We start from the raw sequence: 22,863 nt of genomic DNA, 5'->3' as shown, positions 1-22,863 counted from the left end.
CTTTCAGTCGAATTGGATGAATCTTTAAACGTGGAGGGAGAGTAAGTATTCTGCAACATTCTTCCTGATTTTGAAAGGAATGTATATTCACTTTAGGACATTTAGAAGACACAGAAAAGGATACAGAAGAAAACAGAAATACCTTGGCATTCGTTGGATCCCGTCACCCTGAGATCGGTACTAGCACACGGACCACCCGGCATGGCGCAGTGACTTAGCCTCTGGACCAGAGGGATGGGCGGGTAAGGCTGCCTCGGTGCAGGCCGGCCTGGCACGGCTGTAGCAGCCACCAGGAGGTCCTGAGGACGCCTGGCTTCCCACAGAGCTGAGTGCCAGAGAGGAACTCTGCTACTTGGAGGTGCGGGAAGCTCAGAAGATGTGAATGTCGTTGCAGGGGGCCCATGTTTTAAAATACAGTGTTTTGGAAAATGTGTGTTTCCAACAGAACGCAGACGCCTAGCACTGAAAAGATACTTGATTATTCATAGATCCGATAGGAGGGACCACTCTGGGAAGCACCAGGGTCAGCCAGGAGGCAGCAGGAGTGGGGGACTATATCAAGAGGCTTTGCTGTGGTTTCTGCAGGAAGGAAGGGCAAAGCAGGGTAGGCAGGCTCAGGATCAGCCAGTCTGAATCACTTCAGTGCGTGCTGGGCACGGGGCTGCCCCCAGCTGTCTGGTACCTGGCCCTGGGGTGATTAGGGAAGGGGGACAGCGCTCTGGAATGTGAGGGCTGGGTAAAGGAGGTGGCGGCGGCGGGGACTGTATCTGAAAAGTGCACCGGCAGGTGAGCTACTCACTATCTCTACGAATGGGCTATCCCTGGGAGGGGAGCTCCCTCTATGGTCAGCGAGGTCCCAGATGTCAAAGCATCGAAACACAGGCAGTAAATGACAGTAACACAGCCCTTCTGAGGGGCACACGCTCTCGGGCTCAAGGAGCCGGTTCATTAGCCCTGGGCCTACAGGCCCCACTAGGCCTGAGGCCCACTCTCCTCCAGGAAAACGCTCCCCCCGCCTCCATTCCAGGGGCAAGGCTGGGCTGGTTCACACACCTGCTTGCGATCCTCAGGCCACTCCCGGGAAGGACAGAGAGTAGTGAAGGACTCGCCCCGGTCACCCGGGGGATGGTAAGGCTGAGTTCATCACAGGACCAGTGCTCCCAGTGATGCGGAGCTGGGTGGCAGAGCCTAGGGTCCCTGCATGGAACCTCAGACTGTCAGGTGGGGGGACCCTGGGAGTGCATCCAGACGAGTCCATCATTTTTCAGAAGAGGAAACTGGCTGAGAATGACACAGAATCAGGATTGCAGTCTAGGTCCCCTGTTAACTCTTACTGTGCTCTCCCCACCCCACCGCCCTGAGTGATTCAATAGGAAATTATTTTATTAATACTAATACAGCTGTCAACATCATTGTCATCTTCCTGATTTTCATGCGAATGGAAAAACCCAACTCCTTCGTCCCCAGTGCAGTAAGAAAGCACCGACAGCCCCCAAACCCGGATGGAGACTGGATTTTTCAAAAATTAGGTCAGGCAACCAGGATCCTTGGGGGTTCGACTGGTCTTAAGCTCTGATTAAAGCCCGCATCTGAATGAGCAGAGTTTCGGGCCTCCAGAGTGGGGAGGAGAGAAGAGGGCGCAAGGGCGGGGGGTGGGGTGGGAAACCGAGGCCTCCTGAGCAGAGGCCGCAGAGGCCCTGGGGCCAGGCCAGGGCTGGACAACAGGGGTGGCAGGACTGAGGTGGAAGTGTAGGGAAGTAGACTCTGCTTTTTACCCACTTAAGGCTCAGAACTGTTCTCCAACCAGGCCGTGAACTTCCAGACTTCTCCGCCTTTGCATTAGTGGCCCCCTCTGCCCGTCCCACACCCCCTCAACCTGGTAAACCCCTCCCCAGCTCTCAGATCCAGTTGCACTGTGCTCTCCCCTGTGAAGCCCTTTGAATCCCGCTCCCTGCCCCCCACCCCTGACCCCAACTCTGGAGGAGAACCCATTGTGCCCTCCACAGTGAGGGTTTATTAAAAATAACCACTGAGAGCAACTAGCTCATGCCTGCCACTTAGCATACATTGTTCTTAACTGGCCCAAGTTCCCTGCAAGTAGGTGTTAGTATCCCCACTTTACAGATGAGGAAAAGTGAGGCTCAGAGAGCTGAAGTAACCTGCTCAGAACCCTTCATCCAGCAAGTGAGGCAGAATCTGGACCCCACCCAGTTCTGCCTGAATTCCACACCCAGCGTCTATCCTGGTGGCCAAACTGCCTGCCTGGCTTTCTAGCTAGACTGTGAGATCTTCGAAGGCAGGGACCCTGGTTCCTAATGTCTGGCAACTCTTCAGAGCTCAAAATTTTTTGATGGATGAATAGACAAACAAATGATTGGATGCATGGATTGTGGGATTCTCCCACCTTAATGCAAGACCATTCCACATGTGTAGGTTTTATACCAGACCAAATGTGTTGCTCTAGTCCTTTTATTCCCACAACTGGTAGGAAGATTGAGTAGGACGGTACATCAGGGTGACAGCTGAGCTGCTATATCAAAGACACCCCAAAAGGCAATGGCTCAAACAAAATACGATTTGGATTCTCTTGCATGGGCTAGTCCAGGTGTATAGGCAGCTCTGTTCCAAGAGGTTCTATCAGAACGTAAAATGGTGTCGCCTCTCTGGAAGACAGCCTGGCAGGTCCTGAAAAGTTAAACCTAGAGTTACATGGGACCCAGCAACTCTACTCCTAGTTCTGTACCCACCACACAAAAACTCATCAAGAATGTTCACAGCAGCATTATTCATAATAGCCAAAAAGCGGAAAAAACCCAGATGTCCATCAATTGCTGAATGGATAAACAAAATATAGTACATGCATGCAATGAAATAGCATTCGGCTATGAAAGGAATGAAGTACTGATACATGCTACAACACGGATAAAGCTTGAAAACATTATGCTAAGTGGAAGAAGCCGTTTACAAAAGACCATGTATTCTAAGATTCCATTTATACGAAATGTCCGTAACAGGCAAATCCACGGAGACAGAAAGTAGATTTGTGGTTGTCAGGGGCTGGGGGGAGGGGAGCAAAGGGGAGCGGCTGCTAAGGAGGACAGGGTTTCTCTGGGGGATGATGAAAATGTTCTGGAATTAGTGGTAAAACCACTAAAATATATGCTTAAAATGTTTTTTATTGTAAAAAATAAAAAAAGAAGCCATTCTATCAAGACTGGCTAATGGGTCAGCTGTGCCCTTCTCAACCCATGGCTTCCAAGGTTGCTATACTTGCTGCCTTTCCCAGCCAGTGGAGAGGAAGGGTGGAAAGCCTACATGTCCTTCCCACGTAAGGAAGCTGCAAGCATGAATTCTGCTCAGGGTCCATGATGAGAGCTTGGTCTCATGGACACACCGTGCCCATGAGAGGCTGGGAAATGTGGTCTAGCTGAGCAGGCCAGCCGTGTGCCTAGAAAGAAGATGGATTCTGGGGGGGGGGGGGACTGGGCAAGATAAGAATCTTTGCCCCAAATGGTAAATTAAATGATAATTGACTCTCATTTGGTTATTTACTCTGCAGATATTAATAACAATAGGTAGCACTTATATAGTGCCAGGCCCTGACTTAGGTACTCTGGGTGCATCATTTTAGTTAATTACATTAGAACTTTATGACATATATTATTACACCTATTTAAAGGTGGGGAAGCTGAGGCACAGAGCATTAAGTAATCTACCCAGGGTTACCCATCCAGTATGCAGCAGAGTTGAGAGTTGAACCCAGATCCACTACTGTAGAGCTGTTTGTTCCTGAGCAGCCAGAAACCGTGAGACAGTGAGACCTGGTATGATTTATGGGTTCAGACCATTCATACTTTTCTTCTCCTTGGTGCTACTGGTCACCTGGGTTCGTGCCCTCACTGGGTAGACCTAAGGCACAGACACTTAAGAAAGAGCTCAGTGCACTCCTTCAATGAACGACAGCTTGCTCAGTGCTCTTGAACTTTGGTGGGTACCAGCACCATCCATGGAGCCTAAGGAAGCCTGTCCTTCTGCTGGCTCAGAATCTCAGAGCAGCGGCCAGCATGTTCCTACAGGTGGTCAGGTGTAGGTCAGATGAAGAGTCTGAGAATCACTGGCAAAGATGACCATCAGCCAAGTTTTGCCCACGTGGCCAGAGCATTCTCTCTGGTCAGGCCCCTGGGGCTAATTTACCATATTGGATCCTCCCCGATCCTCCCATGAAGCCGGTAGGTATTATCATCCCCATTTTACTGTTGAGGAAGCAGAGGCCCAGAGAGAGAGCTGGGGCCCCAACCCTCTCCTATCGCCTGTTCATCCACAGCGCCGGCCCAGCTGTGATGCCCTCCAGGGACAGACACCGTTCGCTCTGTGATCTGCCTCAGGAGCTGAGCACTGGGAGAATCGGAACTCTGCCCCTGGATCGCCTATAGATCACCCTCGTCCAACACTGTGATTACTCACCCCACATCTGCCACCTCCTCAGACCACCGGACCTCAAGTCTTCACCAGGAGTCACCGAGAGACTGCTAAAAATACAGATTGCAGAGCCTGTCCCAGAAGGCTCTGATTGGAGGGGTCTGGGGTGCGGCCTGGAACTTGAATTTTTATCAGACACTCCAGGGCCAGCCTTGTTTGGGAACTACCTTTCAGATTGAGTTCAATCCCCTCATTTTATGGGATGAGAACACAGACCCAGAAGGGTCTCGCCCTGTGCATCAAACCCTGACTGGCTCCCTCCTGCTCTCTGGCACAAGCCCAGCTCCTCCCAAGCTAGTTCCTCCTCCTAAGGCTCTCTTTGCAAAGCTCCCTTACCTCCCTCTGGAACAGTTCTTCCCCATCCTCCTCCCACTTTGCCTAATTGCTGCTCATTTTCTCAGCTCCACAGCACCTCCTCCAGGCAGCCTTCCTGGATCCATTAAATGGCAGGTTAGTGTTCTCTGACCTCGCACTCTATCATAGCACTCGCCACGCTGCACTGCAAGACCTGTTTACTTCTCCGTCTCACTTCAGTGTGGTGAAGGCAGGGACCACCTTGGTCCCTGCACTGGTCCTTCCATATTATACTGTAGATCTTTGTTGAATGAATGAACGAACCAACGAATGGATGAAATAAACAGCATGAGCATCCCACAGGCCCCTGGCTTAAGCTTCTTCTCGTAAGGAGATGGGACGGAGTCCACTGGGCCCCGGGCACTGGGCGGCGCCGCCGGCCCCTTGCGTGGGCGGGCGTCGCAGTGAGAGGGAGGGACTGTCCGGGCGGGCAGCTGCAGAGCCATCTGCTGCGCGGGCGGCGGCGCCCGCCCCAGTGTTTGTTTACAAACCCGGCTCTGCGTGCGAGAGAAACACGGCTCCTCTTCCAGGCGCGCGGCAGCCGCTGCCAGCCCAGGAGGAGGGGCCGTCGGGGGCCGTCCGGTAGGGCGTGGCCAGCATGCCGCCTGTCCCTTGCCTCTCCCGCATCTCCACTCCTGCCCGCGCTCCAACCCACGGGCAAGGGCCCGAGGTCCAGTCCCCCTCCTCCCCGCAACCAGCCGTGCTACCCCATCCAGAACACGGACCGTGGTAACAACAGTATCTATATTATTAAAGCGCGTTAAGGATTAAGTGAGGTAATGCACACAGTGGCATTTTATTAAGCTATTGTGGTGTCACTGTGGGTGATTCGATGGATCTTAAGCATTTCACAAAATGTCTCTCTAGTCTGATTTATCCCCCAACTCAGGAATCCCCTTTCAGACAGTCCCAGGTGCAGATGATAAGGCCCAGGTTAATATTCATGCAGGAAAAGAAAAAATTCATTTCAAAAAATAAAATCATTCTGATATGTGTGTTTCTAGTGTTCCCATTTTGGGTACGGTTTGGTAAGTACGGTATGGTATGGAATGGTGGCTGCCATTCCACCCTGCAGCCACAAGCCCCAGGGTGAGCTCAGAGTTTGGGGAGGGTAGCAAGGGGTGGGTGACTAAGGAGAAGAATCCCAGGCAAAGTCCACTCCTAAGCGCAGGTCTGGAAAGGGGGGCTGGCTTCCATCCCAAAGGTGAGGATGGTCACTCAGGTTCCAAATGGCTTTGGGCGGTGGTGGCTGCGAGCAAGGCTTTGGAGGGACAGCTATGAGAGGGCAATACTGGCAGCCCTCCACTTTCCCCTCCACCACCACCCCCCACCGGCTCTACCACAGACCTTCCCCAGACAGCGCCTGTGTCTAGATCTCCTGCTTTCTCTGTAAGCCGGCGGGGCCTCCATGGCGCCAGAACTGGGCATGACTTGGGGGTGTTCCCCATACGCTCTCCAAGGGTAGAGGTGGTTTCGTGCTTGCCCTGGATTTTTCAGTACCCAGGGGCTTGCTTCTGTATGATTATTGGTTTGTTCGGGTTTTTGTTACAGATTGAAGACGTTACAAAGTGATGACAAAGAGAAGGTCATACCTTCTGCCCACAAAGGGACTCGCATTCTAGTGGGGGAGACAGAAGAAGCAGGAACTGCCACTATTCTTTGTCTACCTACCCTGTGCCCAGTGCTAAGTTTGGTGTTTCTCTGGTAATAAATACTTATTGCATCACGCACTGGGCCCTGAGGATGTCTTGTAGTCAAGGAGAAGCATTTAAAAATAATTCCAGCGACAATACATGTGCCATCAGGGAATACCTCCTTTAATCCGGACACCAACTTGCTAACAACGCTGAATAGTAAATATGATTATCCCCGCTTTACAGATATGGAAATAACAACTCAAAGAGGAGAAAACTTATCCCCAGTCTCCAGGCCGGGGTCTGGAGTCAGGTGCAAAGCCATGTTCTGACTGCAACAGCTGCCTGGGGGAGGGGGTGAAAATGGCCAGTTTCCTGGTTCCCGACTGGAACAGCTGGGTTATAGGAGCACATTCAAACCGTGGATGGTGAAAACTCTTCGCTGAGGCTAAAGCAGAATAGGAGTCCACTTGGGGAGCCCATTTAAAAACTTCTGAACCAGTAAAAACGTAACTAGGAGCCACCATCTGACAGTCCCATCTGGCAGAAGCTGAGGCCCATCGGGCCCACCCCCAGGTCTGGGTAGGTGAAGAGAAGCCTCTCCCCACTCTCCCTCTGTGCAGATCCACTCATCAATTCTGTCATTCAACACACCCTGAAAGACTGTCTTGCCTAGAGAACTCCAGCCCCAATCCCGGAGATGGAGACACAGCAGACGCAAGGTTATTAGGGCTGGAAGGGCCCTGTCCAGGGTGCTGAGGGAGGACAGAAGAGGAAGGAGGGTTAAAAGTCCAGTCCCCTCTAGCCGGAAGCCGGCGGCTGAGAGCAGAGTAGGCCCATTCAGCCTCCTTGGCCCATAGACTGAGAAGGAGGAGGAGGCTGGGCAGAGGAAGAGGGAGGGCGGGAGGACAGCTGTCGGCCAGCAGAGCGAGGACTTAACCTGAGGCCGTTAAAATGAGTCTGAGTCGCTGTGCACGGGTCAGGCGAGGACGCAGCCGGCATTAGATGCTGCTGCCCTTAGCTCCCTGGCCTGTGTCCCTCAGCTGCGCTCGGCCCTCTGAAGAGCAGGCAGGAATTGTAACAGGGTGAAAGCAGGATGGCAGCAGGCTAATACACCAGGGGAAAGCAATCTGAAAACACAGGACCTCACGGCAGGGACAGGCTGGGATAACCAGGATGCTGAGAGAAACCAGACCTGACAGCAGACAGCAAGTTAGATCTGATCTGGAGGTGAGACAGGGCGGGAGGAGAGGCTGCTTGCATCTCTCCTCCCCACCTGTATCCCGACTCCTGCCCAGCCTCACCTGGCTGGGGCCTTCTGGCTGGAAAGGCACTCTGCCCAGGGCACACGAGGTGCCTGCCACGGGCTGGGGTGTGGGTTTCAGGAAGCAACACCAACTAAGTACCCCAGGAAATCTGGGGAGCCAAGGCCGGAGGGTGAGGAGGAGCTGCTGGGCTTCCTGAGAGACCCAGGGGGTGAACATGTGATCTGTGAGCCAAATGTTCACAGGCAGAATCAGATCCCCAGTGAGGTTGATGCCTTGATTTCTATGTTCCTTCACTTAGCCCCACCCTCCCTCAATCCCCCAGTAAGAATTTATAAATCACGGGTGCAGAGACCAAGGTCTCCGGCTTCGTGAGTCAGGAGTCATTTCTTCAATGCCACCTCTCCTCTGTGTGCTTGGTACAACATAGGACCCAAACAAACTGGGGATTGAGCAACTGATTAAATGCACTACAGATAGAGAGTTTCTTTTACAGCAATTTCACTGAGTTCTTCAAAAGAGCAAAGAATCCCACAGGAATAAACATAATTTTCCTCTAATGAGACATGGTCTTAAAGTGTGAGTTTCATTTATTTTATGGAACAAAACCTTTTTTTAATACTATGATATAAGCAGCTATGTATCTACCAAAAATGTTTCCCTCTTTCTTCCTGGGCATGCAGTCAGACTGCATTTCCCGGCCTGCTTAGCCGTCAGTGTGGCCACAGGACCGAGTTCTTGGGAAGTGTGTGGAGGTGAGCATCCTTTCCAGGTCTGGCCAATAAAACTCTCCCATGGGTAGCTGTCCATCCTTTTTCCCCATTCACTGGCTAGAAGTGAAGGACTCTAGCACCCCTGAAGATGGAAGAGTGAGTAGTCTGGGTTCTTGAATCACCCGTGGAAGGCTGCCACGAATTACCCCACTATACTCCTATGTGGACGAGAAATAAATTTAAATCCTGTTAAGCCACTGACACTCTGGCATTTATCTATTATAGCATCCAACATTAGCCTACTCCCAGAAGCACTTATTATGTGCACAGTATATGGCGAGTCAGGCTGGGGTGGCATATGTACAAGTCAGAGTCCAATTTGAACGTTTGGGGCAGGGGCCACGCCAGGAACGTCCCCAGAGACTTTTGGCTCAGTGCAAATTTGGGGCACATTGCCCATCCCCCCCCCCCAGCTGCAATGTGGACCTGGCCACAGATACCCACTAATCACCTCTGATCAACTCTCCCCCTTAGCGGCTATCCTGCCAGACATTTGGACTTAACTGACAGCCCCATTCTTTTTCAGTTAGGGATTAGTGACTGCATCTCCTTCTCTTCGAACTTCTTCCTTGAGCTAATAATTTCCCTTAAAATCCTCCAAACTTGCCGTAGGGTCTGACAAAAAGCTTACTGAGTGCCTTGCTCCATCCCTCAATTTCGCTCAGCCTTCTAAAGTTCCCTTTTATAGCAACGCCCATCAACCCCTCCATTTACACCGTGTTTTGGGTTAGATCTCTTTCATGCTTCACTTCCCTACACGGCGGCCTCCTCACGCCCTCCAGTCTCTTCCTCCGCTCTGCCCTGTTTCCCATTTCTTTTCCTATAAATGGCTCCCTCCATACTCAGTGCACTTCCCCCCTTCCCAGCCCTCCCACCACAACCCCGCTCACTCTCTGAGACACATTCCCTCCCCATTAATCTGCCAACTAGGAAAGAAAAGTTAAAGCTTCCCTTCCGATCCCTATTCATCTCTGTCGAGACATGTGGATAACTATTAAAAAATTAGTTGGCCATTACCCCTCGTACTCCCCTGTCTCCTGTGGTGGTGGCCCATTGTCCTGTGATCTCAAACGTCCTAATTTCTCATCACGCTAAGGGGAGAAAAAAACCTCCATCTTTCAGGAAAGGAAGCATAACAATTTGTAGGGAAGCAAATAAACTGGTTAGTCAAAAGGATATTGCAAGAACCATCAGGATTCGTTCTCAACTTTTACCTCTTTAAACGTTCCGTTTTCTGCCATCTTAAGAAATATACACATCAACTTCTATCAGATCTCCTTCTACATTTCAAATACTTGCATCCTCCATCCTTTCATTCCTTTTTTTGTCCAGGCATTTATACGTCTTCCCCTTCCAAAAAGATAGATCACAAGAAGGCACAAAAATAATAAAATAACTTATAAAAGAATATAAACCAATTAAGGAAGGGGTAAGATTTATGAATCTGTGTACCTAGACTAAGGATTCTTACTGTCATTGGGCAGAAAACTGAGCCCTAAACTCTGATGCAAGTAGAGTTAATGACAAAATAGAACGGGAGACAGGAGGGGTGACAAAGATCTCAATGGTTAATATTAGTAAGCATACCGTGCACGACTGTCTTGTTACTCTTGTAATAAAGTCTTGGAAAAACTTTAAAAATATTTCTTCACTTCCTGCCTATTTGCTAAAAGGATACGACACAACAAAAATCATTATCATAAAGACAAGAGACATGCTAAGTGGGAATATATATGTGGAAGGAGGGATAATTATAACTTTCTTTTAAAAGCTAGACTCAAGGGGATGAACACAGTATGAGTGCAGAACTTAGCTGGAAGCTTCCCAGCACCCATGGTAAAGATGAGAATTCGGGGAGTTCACGGAGCTGGATTTTTCCTAACTACAGTTACAGAGAGCATTGCCTCCTAGCTATGAACTATAACAGGAAGTTGTCTCATGGGTCTTGTCACTGCCCTTAACCTTCAGAAAGAACTTTCCAAGGATCTTGTTTTTTAATCACGTAATCCTCAAGTTTCTTGGTGTACTCCACTGTCCAAAGCCTTCGTCATCTTACCCGACTCTGCCTCCAGTGTGACTTTATCCTTTGATCAGGGGTTTCCCAGCCGCTTGGGCACCCTGACCTTGATTTGCACCAGATTAGCCACACCAACTGCTGTCGTGTCTACATTGTTTTCCTTTAACTCCACTTGCATTTTACTTAATAAATTTCATGTCATCCTAGGAAATCACAGCTTTGGCGTGCTAGCTGCAGGATGTTCTCCCTAATACCCAAAAATAAAAAGAGCCTATAAATACAGATAGAAGCCTATAAATACAGATACCATTCTTGAGATTCCGTAAGTGCAAGTCTGATGTCACCAGCTCTCCTCCTCTTTGCTTTGTCCCAAGACAGCTCATAAGGGAACATTTGCCTGAGAATGTTTCCCTCGAGCTTCCACTCAACTCTGCCCATGCTGGTGTCAGAAACCATCACAGCTGACATCCTCCTTTCCTCTCCGCAGCTAATGGGAGCGTTTCTATTCCTTCCTGGCTTGTGAATGACCTCCTCCTTCCTCACATTCCACCCGAATTCTGCCTCTTCCTCAAGTCCCACCTTCTCCATGAAGTCATTCCTGGTATCAACCTTGAACCTGGACTTGCTTCCACGAACTTCCAACAGCACTCACCTGGCTCCCAGCAGCGGGCCTAAAATACATAGTAAGCTCTTGTGTATACGCTCTAGCAGCTAAGCACATGCTAGATGCCCAGTAAACATGGCCACGTGTCAGGGCTGAGCACTGAATTTGGGGTCAGGAGCCCTGGGTTCTTGGGTAAGTCATCTTCAGGCTTCTGTTTATCCAGCTATAACACGGCAGTGAAGCTGGCAGAGGGGACCTCATACTTCCGAGGTCCCTGCCATCTTGCCCCCACGTTTTGCTCCTGCTCTCTGTGGTGCCCCACTGCCGGCTGTGTGGATTCCCCCATGTGCGTCCTGACTTTGGCTTTCTCTGCTGCAAGCGTGCCCATTTCCCACTGATGTGCCCTTCCAGTGGATTCTTCAGCAGTCAGTAGCTGTTGTCTGTAGAACAGCTCTCTCTGCTTTTTGCCTTCTGCTCATGGCAGGCACATCCCAGCATCCCAGACAGTCCTCTGTCCCTGATCCTCCTTCTAGAACCGCCCTTAGTATCTGCTCCTTGTACCCAGACTACTTTCAACCTCCAATTTCTCTGCTCAATTTCCCTGTTTCCCACCATTTCTATGGCATCTTTAGGAAGACACTGACATTTTTGTCCTGTATAAACATAAACCATTTTTTCTGCACACAAGCCACAGAGCATTGGACTGACGACGACAGGCATTCTACTCGTAGTTCTACCTACTTGCTGGCTCTGTACCTTTGGGAACTTGGCTTAAGCTTTCTGAGCCTCAGTTTCCACATCTATCCAACAGGGATGACACTGCCCGGGCTGTCTCTTAGTTACCGAACGAGACCGTGCCGTTCACGGTGTGGCTTTCTGCAAGTCCTACCTCTGTTCCTTGCTACTTCTTGGGCTCAGCTCAAGTCAGCCCCAAACCCCACAATCTAATGAGGCCAACTGCGGGAAGAGCTTTTCCCCTAAAACACATGCACAGATTTTAGAGTTTACACGTCACTTTGTCATACACAGCCCTTTGATCCTCACACACACGCAAACTGAGGTACACGGAATATTATTCAGCCTTTAAAAAGAAGGAAACCGTGACACACAGTACAATGTGGATGAATCTTGAGGACATTATGCTAAGTGAGATGAGACAGTCACAAAAAGGCAAACCCCATCAGCCCTCTGTATCCGAGGCTTCCACAACAATTTACACAGCATTTACACTGTATTGTTGTAAGTAATCTAGCGACGATTTAGTTCACCGGAGGACGTGCGTAGGTTATATGCAAATGCCACAACACTTTATATGAGGGGCTTGAGCATCTGCAGATTTTGGGACCCACAAGGGTCCTGGAAGCAATCCCCCGCAGATACCGTGGGACGACTGTATTGCATAATTCCACTTATGTGAGGTATCTAAAGAGGTCAAATTCGTAGAAACAGAAGGTAGAATGGTGGTTACTAGGGGCTGGAAGAAGGGGGAAATGGGAAGTTGTTTAATGGGGACAGAGTTTCAGCTTTGAAAGATGGAAAATTTCTGGAGACCTGCTGTCCGACACCGTGAATATACTTACCGTCACTGAACTGTACACTTAAAAATGGTTGAGATGGTACATGTTATGTCACGTGGAATTTACCACAATCAAAAATCTTTTTAAAGCTATCCAACCAGTCCAATTTTTAAAACGAAGTTCTATAATCAATGTGGCCATTTTCCCGATGAGGAAGCTGAGGCCCAGAGAGGCTCACTGAGGACATGCATCCAGGTCTTCAAAATCCCAACCTCCCACCCCCAGTGCCCTGGGGAAGCACAAGAGGTACACCTGAGCCACAGGTGTGAGCACACAGGGCCCCAGAGCCCAGACCCCTGTCCTCCCACACAGACTGAGGCACACAGGGGGCTGCCGCCTCCCTACAGGGCTCTCTTCCGCTGAGGGTCCCGGCAGGAACATCCCGCCCTTCGCCACAGCACAGAGGACCCTTCAGGCAGGGCGGTCCTTTGTCCCCAAGACCAGCTGAGCCCTCCTGTCCCCCCGCTCCCAGGCTCCTGGGGCCTGCAGTGTCCTCACGGTCTGGATGTCTGGCCACTGCCACCCCACACCCGGCAGCTCCAGCGGCCTCAGGCCGGGGTGAGCCCAGGGCTGCCTCTCCCGCCGCTTACACGACTCAGCTCAGCTGGCACCTCGCAGGGAGCCTTCCCAGGCCTCCATGTGGAATGAAACTGCCCTTCCCTGGGTCCGTGTCAGGCCTGCTTCCCATCTGGGGCTCGTCGCTCTGCTCTGCCTTTGCCTATTTCCTGTGGCCTCTCCCCTGGACCCTCAGCTCCCAGAGGCAGGAGCTGCGAGTCCTCCCTCACCCCCCGCTGCTGTGAGGCCATGGAGCGAGATGGGGCTGCACAGGTGTGGGCGGAAGCTGCAGGGAAAGAGGGACAAGACCCCAGGCCAGGGGGAGTGTAAGGACAGGGCTGCAAGCACGAGAGAGGCCTGTGGAAGCCGTGGCTTAGGGCGCCGACGGAGGCCGGCGGGGAGCGCAGACGCAGCGGAGGCTGGCGTCTGACTCACTCAGCTGCCGAGGGGTGGCTCTGACTGTCCCATCAGGGCAAGGGCGAGAGCATGGCGTGGCAGCTCGAGGTTCTAGAATAAACCTGCATTTGTGGCTTGAACTTGCATCCTTCCCTGGATTCCCTCGAATCCCAGACACCTGGACCAGGGTGATCTTGACCAAGTCACCTCCCCTCTGAGCACAACAGTCCCCTTCTCATATCAGAAGGGTTGAATCTGACGATCCCTGGGTCCCTGGGGTGGGCCCTGCACGGTTGGATCCAAGAGTCCAGTGCGGGTCTCATGTTGGAGGGAGAGAGAAGGAAGGGAACTCCAACTCTGCCCAGAGCCCCGCGCTGCCCCCGGAACTCTGGGTACTGGGACAGCGGGCCACACCTATCAGGCAACAGCATGAGGGTGTGGAGGTGGCCTGGGGGGACGCTGGTGGCAGAGGCGTTGTATCTGTGGTCAGATATGTGAAGTGTGCCAGGAGCTGCCTGCTAGCGGTGCCACCTTGTGCTACAAGAACCTGTGACTGGCACAGTCTGAAGTCAGGGTCCTGTTGGCGTTTTCCTGAGAAGGGTAATCGTTCATCAGCTGTGCAACTGATATCCAGTACCTTTACCCAAACTCCAGCTCCTACGGAATTCATGCATGCTTGCACGATTTGCACATTGGGATTCCCTCCCGATGAGCAATACCTAAGGACCCTAATGAACTCTAGAGGCTGTGTTTAAACAAATGTGTTAACACATGCTGGCTGAGAGCCAGCTCTGTGCCAGGTACCGTGCTGGGTCTGCGGGGGGGGGTTAGAAGGGTAATCCAGAGACGCCTCCTGCCTGCAAAGATCCACAGCCAAACATGAGAGAGGAGACCCATACAGGAAGGACTGCTGTCCAAGGCAGAAAGGGAGACGTGCCCAAAGGTGACAGTGGTCCCATAACTGCCCCCAATTGTAGACACTGTAATAACAGCCCCCGTCCATCTGGAACAGCCCAGATGTAGCCTTTCATTCTAACATAGGCACCGATCAATGCCGAAGATGAATTAAACTGATGAAAATCAATCCCAAAGCCAGCTTTTCTTTCCAGACAAAAAATTTTCATCAACGACGGAGAATTAGAAGATGCCACTAAATTCTGAGGCCCGCATTGTACAGAGTTCAGTCACAGGTTGTGAAACTAGATTAAGAAGTAGAAACCCTTGCCAAGAAGCTGTTCCGCTGGCCCTCGGCAAATGGAGAGGGGCCGAAGTGGACCTCGGAGTTCAGAGTAAAGCGACAGGCCCTGAGGTGGACAGTCCTGTCCAGCGGTCACTCAGGAGCCGCTCCCAGGCAGGTGGCCCGGGCTCTACGGCCCGTTCAAGAGGCCCGAAGTGCAGGCAGCAGGTTCTGGATTGCTGCCAGGAAACAAGCCAGAGACACAGAAAACACCCAGTGGTCTCTTTGGCTGGTTTGAAGCAAAGAATTGGAAGGGAAAACAAAAAGTGTTGAAACATAGATTCGGGGGACATCATGAAAGGTTAGGAATTTTAGACGTTTAGGGTGCTTGAGCAGGAAGGTAACACTTCAAAGAGGCAGGTTTGCCTACTCTCGGGGCCATAGGGAGCCGGACATTTTTTCAAAGTCCTATCTCTGAGGTTCCCGGCGACAGCCACAGGTCTGCTCTGTACCAGCTCCAGCAGCCGCAGAAAGGACGGAGCCAGGGCACGCACAACTCTGGTTAGCAGGAGCTACGCTCTTTCTCCCACCCCGGGTCTCCCCGACCTCAGCAGCACCCACACGGCCCGTGGCCCACTGTCAGTTGCCAGACACAACATCCGAGAGCCGCCCTGCAGCACTGCCCAGCCCCGCCTGAGCAGACAGAGCTCGCGGCCTCAGGATTGATTCATGCATTCATCTACTCACTCAGTCACTTCCCGGGCCCTGGCTGTGTACCAGGCACTACGCTGGATGTAGGGGATGGATAAAGAAATGCAGATGATTCCTGACTCACAGGCCCTGCCCTGGAGAATACAGCCTAGACCTGCGTTCCCTCAGCAAACACTCTCTGAGCCCCAGAGCTCCGCTGGGCACTCGGGGACACCGCCCCGGCCCCAGGAAGTTCACAGTCCAGTTGGGGGAGATGGGCGGAAAGACGGCAAAGTGTATATGCTGCCCAGGGTGAGCCTCGGGGCCCTGGCCCCCAAGGAGAAATTTCCAAGTGGAGGCCGCATGCCAGGCCCCAGTGAGGCGATAACGAACTGTTCTGGAATGAAGTTCTAATGCTGGAGCATCTGTAAGAAGCAGTCTTCTGGGAGCAGGATGAGAACCAACAACGCTGAGACCCAGGATGAGGGACGAGGGCTGACAGAGCGGCGGGAAAAACCGCTGGAGCTTCGGCGGAAACCACAGTCGTTTTCCCACAGGGCAGTGGGCCAGCCCTGGACTCGGAGCAGAGCCTCGGGACAGGAGAGGTTCCAAATGGCCCACAGGATGCGGCCGGTGGCACCATTCTGGGAAGCCGAGGCACTGGGCAAGGTGGGGAGGGGAGGGGAGGGGAGGGGAAGCTGCCCCAGCCCTTCAGGGGATCCCACAAGGTAGCCCATCACGTCTGGGGGTGGGATGTGGGAACACTGTCAAGCCTTGCTTCGGGAAGAATATGATGGGTCCACACCAGCCATGGGTCCCTTGGTTAGAAATGAGCCAAGTGCCCCCTACTTTTTCCTATCCGAGAAATAAACAGAGACTGGGTATAGACAACGAAGCTGGGCCTGAGTCTGCCCTCTAAGCCAACTGCTTTACTAGGGTCCGGGTCAGTTTCCTCCCAGGGTTGGGATTAGGGGAAATGTTCCCAGCTTGATTCCTCCTGGTGAAAGTTAGCTCTTGCCAGTCAAGGTTGGTGACGAGAAGGACTATAATGAAGCCCCCACACGAGACAGTCCTTTACACTCACAAAGGACTCCATACACGATCACAACTTTATCCTCGAAACAATAAGAGAAGCAGGTGCTATTGTTCCCAGTTTATCGATTCAACAAAGTGACCTGATCTCCAAGAGACACGTGCACACCCATGCTTACCGTGGCGTTATTCACAATAGCCAAAAGGTGGAAGCAACCCAAGCGTCCATCGAGAGATGGATGGAGAAACATAATGTGGTCTATCCACACAATGGAATATTATTCAGTCTTAAAAACGCAGGAAATTCTGATACAGGCTACACTGTGGATGAACCTAAGTAAAAGAAGCCAATCACACACACACATACAAAATACTATATGGTTCCATTTATACAAAGTACCTAGAGTAGTCAAATTCATAGAGACAGGAGGTAGAAGCATGGTTGCCAGATGCTGGGGAGAGGAAACAGGGAGTTCGTGTTTAATGAGTATGGAGTTTCAGTTTTGCAAGATTAAGGAGTCCTGGAGATGGGTGGTGGTGATTGGTTTACAACAATGTGAAACTACTTAACGCTACTGAACTGTACACTGAAAAATAACTAAGATGGTAATTTTGTTATGTGTATTTACAATTTAAATTTTTTTTAAGTTTTTGTAAAAACTGACTTGAACCTAGATGTCCTGACCATCAGGTCACAGGCCTGCTCTCTACACCACCGGCTGAGGAGTGATGGTGGCATGGACACCAGGAAGAGACACAGACTGGATCAGACCAGCAGCTGGGTAAGAGTCTCACTGGCCTTGTGACCTGGTCTCTGCCGCTCTGAGATTCAATTTTCTAAGCTATAAATTGAAGCTGAAACACAATAATGAAGTAAAGTATCCCAAGCCCTAGGCAGGCACTCCGTGAAAACCAGAGTGGGCTAAGGATGGATCTGGCTAAGTCCAGCCAGGACCCAGGTCCTCAATCTGCCCATGAGTGGATGGGCAGAAGAGCGTCCACTCATCCATGGCAACCTCGCCTCCCAAGCCACGGGGGTGAGAAAGTCCAGTCTTTCACAAGTGAGAGTCTCACTCTCTTGTTGCTTCAAAGAGTAGAAAGTTACGCCCAGCTGCCGAGAAGCCCAGGCAGCATCGAGCAGTGGCCAGAGTACAGGCTTGGGGGCCGAGGGGCCTCAGCGCAGCCTCTCACTGTGTGACCCTGGACAGGTTGCTGCATTTCTTCAAGCACCACTGGGAACCGCCGGGGATGATGGCTCCCCCTCAGGGTGACTGAGAGGGTTAGAGGGGGTCCTGGGCTTTGAGCGTCTGCAAAGAGGGGGGCTCAGTAAGGTTGTCTCCTTTGAGAAGCACCATGGAGAGCTTCCTAGAAGGTTCTGGGGGTGTCCAGGGCCCACAGCTGCAGAAAGGAGGTTTTAGGGCTGACCGAGTACCCACGCTGGGGACGGGAGAAGAGCCAAGGAGGGTCCTGCCCACAAGCAACCTTCCCTCATGCTAGCTGGGCAGAATGGACACAGCTGCTGAGGGTGTGCTGTGGACCAAATGTGTCCCCCCAAGTGTATTGAGGCCCTAACCCCCAATGTGGCTGTATCTTGAGGTGGCGCCTTTGCAGAGGTACTTAAGGTTAAATCAGGTGGTAAGGGTGATAACCCATGACGACTGGTGTCCTTATAAGAAGAGGAAGAGACACCAGGGATGTGTGCACAAAGGAAAGGCCGTGTGAGGACACAGAGAGGTGGCCACCTACAGGCCAAGGAGAGAGGTCTCACCAGAAACCAACCCTGCTGACACCTCGATCTTGGACTTCCAGCCTCCAGAACTTCGAGAGAATTAGTCTGTTGTTTAAGCTGCCCAGTCAGTGTTACTTTGTTGTGGCAGCTCAAGCAGAGACAACAGGATATCATCAGGCCCACATCACTTCTCTGCTCAAAATCCTATGAATCTCTGCCTCCCTTCCCTCCCCACTGTGCCCATCCACCCTGGCCCTCTCTCCATCCCCGACCACACGGGCTGCTCCCACCTAGCACAGCAGTGTCCACCACGAATGCGAGCCACAGATATAATTGTTTTCACACGTGTGTAATTTAAACTTACATTTCATGTATGTAAATTTAAATTTTCTAATAGCCACATGTAAAAAGTTCTTCTGGAAGATGAAATTAATTTCGCTTAACTCAATATATCCAAATATTATCATTTTGATATGTAACCAATATAAAAATTATTCGTGAGCTATTTCATATTCTTGAATTTCATTCTAAGTCTTTGGAATCTGGTGTGTATTGGACACTTACAGCACATCTCATTTGCACCGGCCACGTTTCGACCACGCTCGACGGCCACCCGCTACCATGTTGGAAAGCACAGGCCTGCGGTGTTCCTCCTCCAGACTCCACAGGGTTGACTCCATCTCCACCTTCAAAGGTCACCTTCCTATGAGGCCCAAGCTGACCACGCTACTGAATAACACCCCTCTGTTTTAGTCCATTCAGGCTGCTATGACAGAATCCCATAGACTGAGCAGCTTATAAACAACAGACATTTATTTCTCACAGTCGTGGAGGCTGGAAGTCCAAGATCAAGACTCGCTTCCTGGTTCACCGTCTTTTTGCTGTGTCCTCACACGGAGGAAGGGGCGAGGGAGCTGTCCGGGGTCTCTTTTATAGAGACACTGATCCCATTATTGGGGGCTCCACCCTCAAGACCTAATCGCCTCCCAAAGGCCCCACCTCCAAATATGGCCACCTTGAGGGTTAGGATTTCAACAAATGAATTTGAGGTGGATACAAATACTCAGTCTAAGCACCCTTCACAGGGTAGTTGCAGGGCTGCTTGAGGATGCCACACAAAAGCATTCTGCCCTGACTGCTTTATCCATGTTAGCTCCTAATTAAGTGCCATTATTATTATTTTTTTAATAAATTTATTTATTTTTATTTTTGGCTGCGTTGGGTCTTTGTTGCTGCGCGCAGGCTTTCTCGAGTTGCAGCAAGAGGGGGCTACTCTTCGTTGCGATGCGTGGGCTTCTCATTGCGGTGGCTTCTCTTGTTGCGGAGCACGGGCTCTAGGTGTGCGGGCTCAGTAGTTGTGGCGCACGGGCTTAGTTGCCCCGCGGCATGTGGGGTCTTCCCGGACCAGGGCTCGAACCCGTGTCCCCTGCATTGGCGGGCGGATTCTTAACCACTGCGCCACCAGGGAAGCCCCTGGGCCATTATTATTATTGTTATTGTTATTCAGAAGCAAAGCGCTTCTGCACCAAGTTCCATAAAATCTGGTAATAACTGAAAGAACCTGGAATTTGGACTTAACGTGTCCCACATTTGAATGCCAACACCAGTACTCGCTTTCTGTGATCTTACAAGTCCCTTATCCTAAGACCCACTTTTATCATCTGTTAAATAGATGGAGTAATACCCAGGGTTGCAGGAGAATAAAACAAGAAGACAAATGTGAAAGTGCTGGCAAAGCAGAAACAGTTGTGAACTACATTCTCATTTACAACTCCAAAATCTAAAAAACTCGAAACACCAAAAGCTTCTTCATAATTCCTGGAGGCGAGATCTGCCCCCAACCGACAGGTTATTTATAATCTTTACGCGCCTGCACATTCTTGTGCTTTGCTGGGGAAACATCCACGGGTTTGATTACGAGGTGCTGCCCAGAACCTCACACTCAAGAGTTGTGCGATATACACACCTTTCAAAAACCCCAAATCCTGAGTCCCAAACACGAATGGCCCCAAGCATTCTGGATAAGGGACCACAGACCGCCCAGTATAAACCTTTCGTCCTCATCCTCACTGCATGCCAGGAAAAGAGTGTAGGAGGAAGATGGGCAGCCCTGGGTGGGTGAAGGCCCAGCGGGACACTGTGCACTGGGCAGGGCCCAGAGGAGGAGGTGACTTTCCAGGCCCAGGCCTCCTTGGGTCACCTTTGGCTGAAGCAGCTAGAACAGCCAAGGAAAGAGCCTGGGGCTGTTTCCCCCCAGCCCCCTCTATAAAGTAGAAACCCTGCACCATCTTCCCAGCTCCAGAGCGAATCTGGGCATGGATTCTGGTCTCCATGGCAACCGCTCCAATCTGTGTCAGTGTGAACGCCAACAGAGTCTGCTGCTGCTAAAATTACAGGAGGGGGAAACCCTCGCACGCTCAGCCTTTTCTGCTCCTCAGAATCAGGACCCCAGGGGATTCACAGGAGAGAAGCTGAGCTCGGGAACAGCCTCAGGGTCCAAGTGCGCTGGCCCGAGCTGGCCCTGGGGGTCAGGGGTGAGATCTGGGTGAGTAGGGGGGCAGGGGTGAGGAGAGCACTTACCCTCAGTTGGAAGGGCCTCACCGTTGGCCTGGATCTTGACCCCGGGCCATCCCAGACAGCTGTGTTGTTAGAGCTCTATGGGGAAAGGTATTCTACAACCTCCCTTGGTACCTTATTCTAGGGTTTACTGAGTCTTGCTGAGTCTACTGGGAAGACAGACCTATTTTTAAAACTTTATTTGGAAGGATAAAGTAGGGGAGGGAACTCCAGAGGGAAAGGGGAGCGGACACTGACTGAACTTCTCACTCTGCACCCTGAGCCTTTATCAACATCATCAACTTCAGTCAGCACTGAGAGCCTGTGGATCACTGTCACCACCTTACAGATGAGGAGAAGAGGCCCAGAGAGCTCTCGTGACCATCCCCACACCCGTCCCTGCTCGCAAGCCCGGGAACTTTGCTGCATGCTCCTTCTGCCAGGCACGCCCCCCACGAGCAGTCTGTTCCAGTGCCTGTGCGGCCCCAACACCCACCCTTGAGACCCCGCAGCAGGGGCGCCACTGTGCCCGGAGCTCCTCGCACTGTGACAGCCCCCCAGCACTCAGCATTCTCACCTCAGAGCCAGCAGTGTGCGTTTCTCTAACTCTACCCCCAAGACCCCCAAACGAAGGAGTTTCATCCTAGAGGAAGTCTGACACCAGAAATGCGTCAGGGCGGGACGTGCACTGGGGCCCTGACAGTGACCCAGGCCTGCTGGCACGCCACGCTGGCCGTCGGGCCCCTTTGCATGTGTTCCTCACTTACTGTCCAGCGCCCTGTCCTGCTGCCAGGTCCTAGAGCTGCCCTGTTTTCCCAGTCTAAGGATCTCCCCGCCCCAGGTCCTTTGTACGCCCTATACCCTTCCTGGAACAGGCTTCTGAGCTCACCCCGTGCTGGCTCTTCCTTTCCGTTGGCTTGACACCTACCTTCTCTAACAAAAGTCCCCACCTCAGTGTCTTCTGAAGTAGCCCCTACTTATTCTCCTCCAGCTCTGCAGGCCCACTAGGCACGGCACTGATGGGTGCTCATGACTGACTGGTGCAGAGTCACCCAGCCTCTCTGGCCCAAGGTCCCCTGTGCCTGACAGAGGCCGCCCCCGGGAGAGAGGGCCAGGCTGGTCTCAATGGCAAGCCAGGGAGGTCCTAGCAGTTGGCTGTTAAGAGCCCATCTGGAGGTTCTCGGCACACCAAGGATGCTGAGAGAGGAAGGGGGTGCCCACTCAGCCAGCCCTGCAGGTGGGATCTCAGAGTGATGCCATCCAGCCCCCAAGGCAAACATCCCCTCCTTGAGGCGGCCCCGTCCCCATAAGCAGTCTATTCCAACCAACCTCAGCTGACAGCCAAGGCAGAGGGACCCATGGGTCGAACCAAGACCACAGGGGAAAGTGAGCAAGGCGGAGAAGCAGGGCACCAGTGGGCCTTAAAACTCCAACCACTCTGCAGCCTGCACGCTGCTCCTCCAGGGCAGGAAGCAGGACCCGAGGGCGGGGGGCCGATCTCCAGCCACCGCTTACAGGAAGAGAACTCCTTCTCCCCGGCAGAAAACGTGACTTCTGAGCAGACGCCCAGTGTATACAGCCGTGCGTGGGCAGCTTCTCCTTGTTGGTCGGCAGTGGCAGAAGGAAGGGGTAGGGAGACACGACCTAAGTATGTATCAGCAGGGAAATAAATGAATACGTTTTGGCGCATCATCAAACAGTTTGATTCAGGTTATATCGCACAATGGAATAAATGCAGCCTTTAAAAATAAGGAGGTATTGAATAGATCTGTATTTCTGACTGGAGGTATGTCCACGGTGAGAAAAGCAAGTTGCAGGTGATATGTCTCCTATTTTGTTATTTTTGTGAAATAAAATCTGTGCTCTATATATGAGTTTGACTGAGCATAAACAGTGCGGAAGTCCACGTCACCCCAGCAGTTAACACCTGTCACGTGTCGGAGGGGAAGGTAGGCTGGGGCGGGAGGAGGGGCAAGGAAGAAAGGGGAATGTGGTTTTGCTTTATACACATCTTTGAATTCTGTT

The 22,863-nt window shown here is 51.7% G+C and overlaps 1 protein-coding gene across 1 annotated transcript in view; it reads right to left on the bottom strand.

The window, feature by feature from the left end:
- The window catches only part of XKR6 (XK related 6), a 270,228-nt gene that overhangs the window by 134,997 nt on the left and 112,368 nt on the right, over positions 1 to 22,863 (bottom strand). The window lies entirely within an intron of this gene.

The sequence above is a fragment of the Phocoena phocoena genome, chromosome 6, assembly GCF_963924675.1.
Source record: "Phocoena phocoena chromosome 6, mPhoPho1.1, whole genome shotgun sequence".
Classification (NCBI taxonomy): Eukaryota; Metazoa; Chordata; class Mammalia; order Artiodactyla; family Phocoenidae; genus Phocoena; species Phocoena phocoena.
This window is presented reverse-complemented; position numbering and strand designations above follow the sequence as displayed.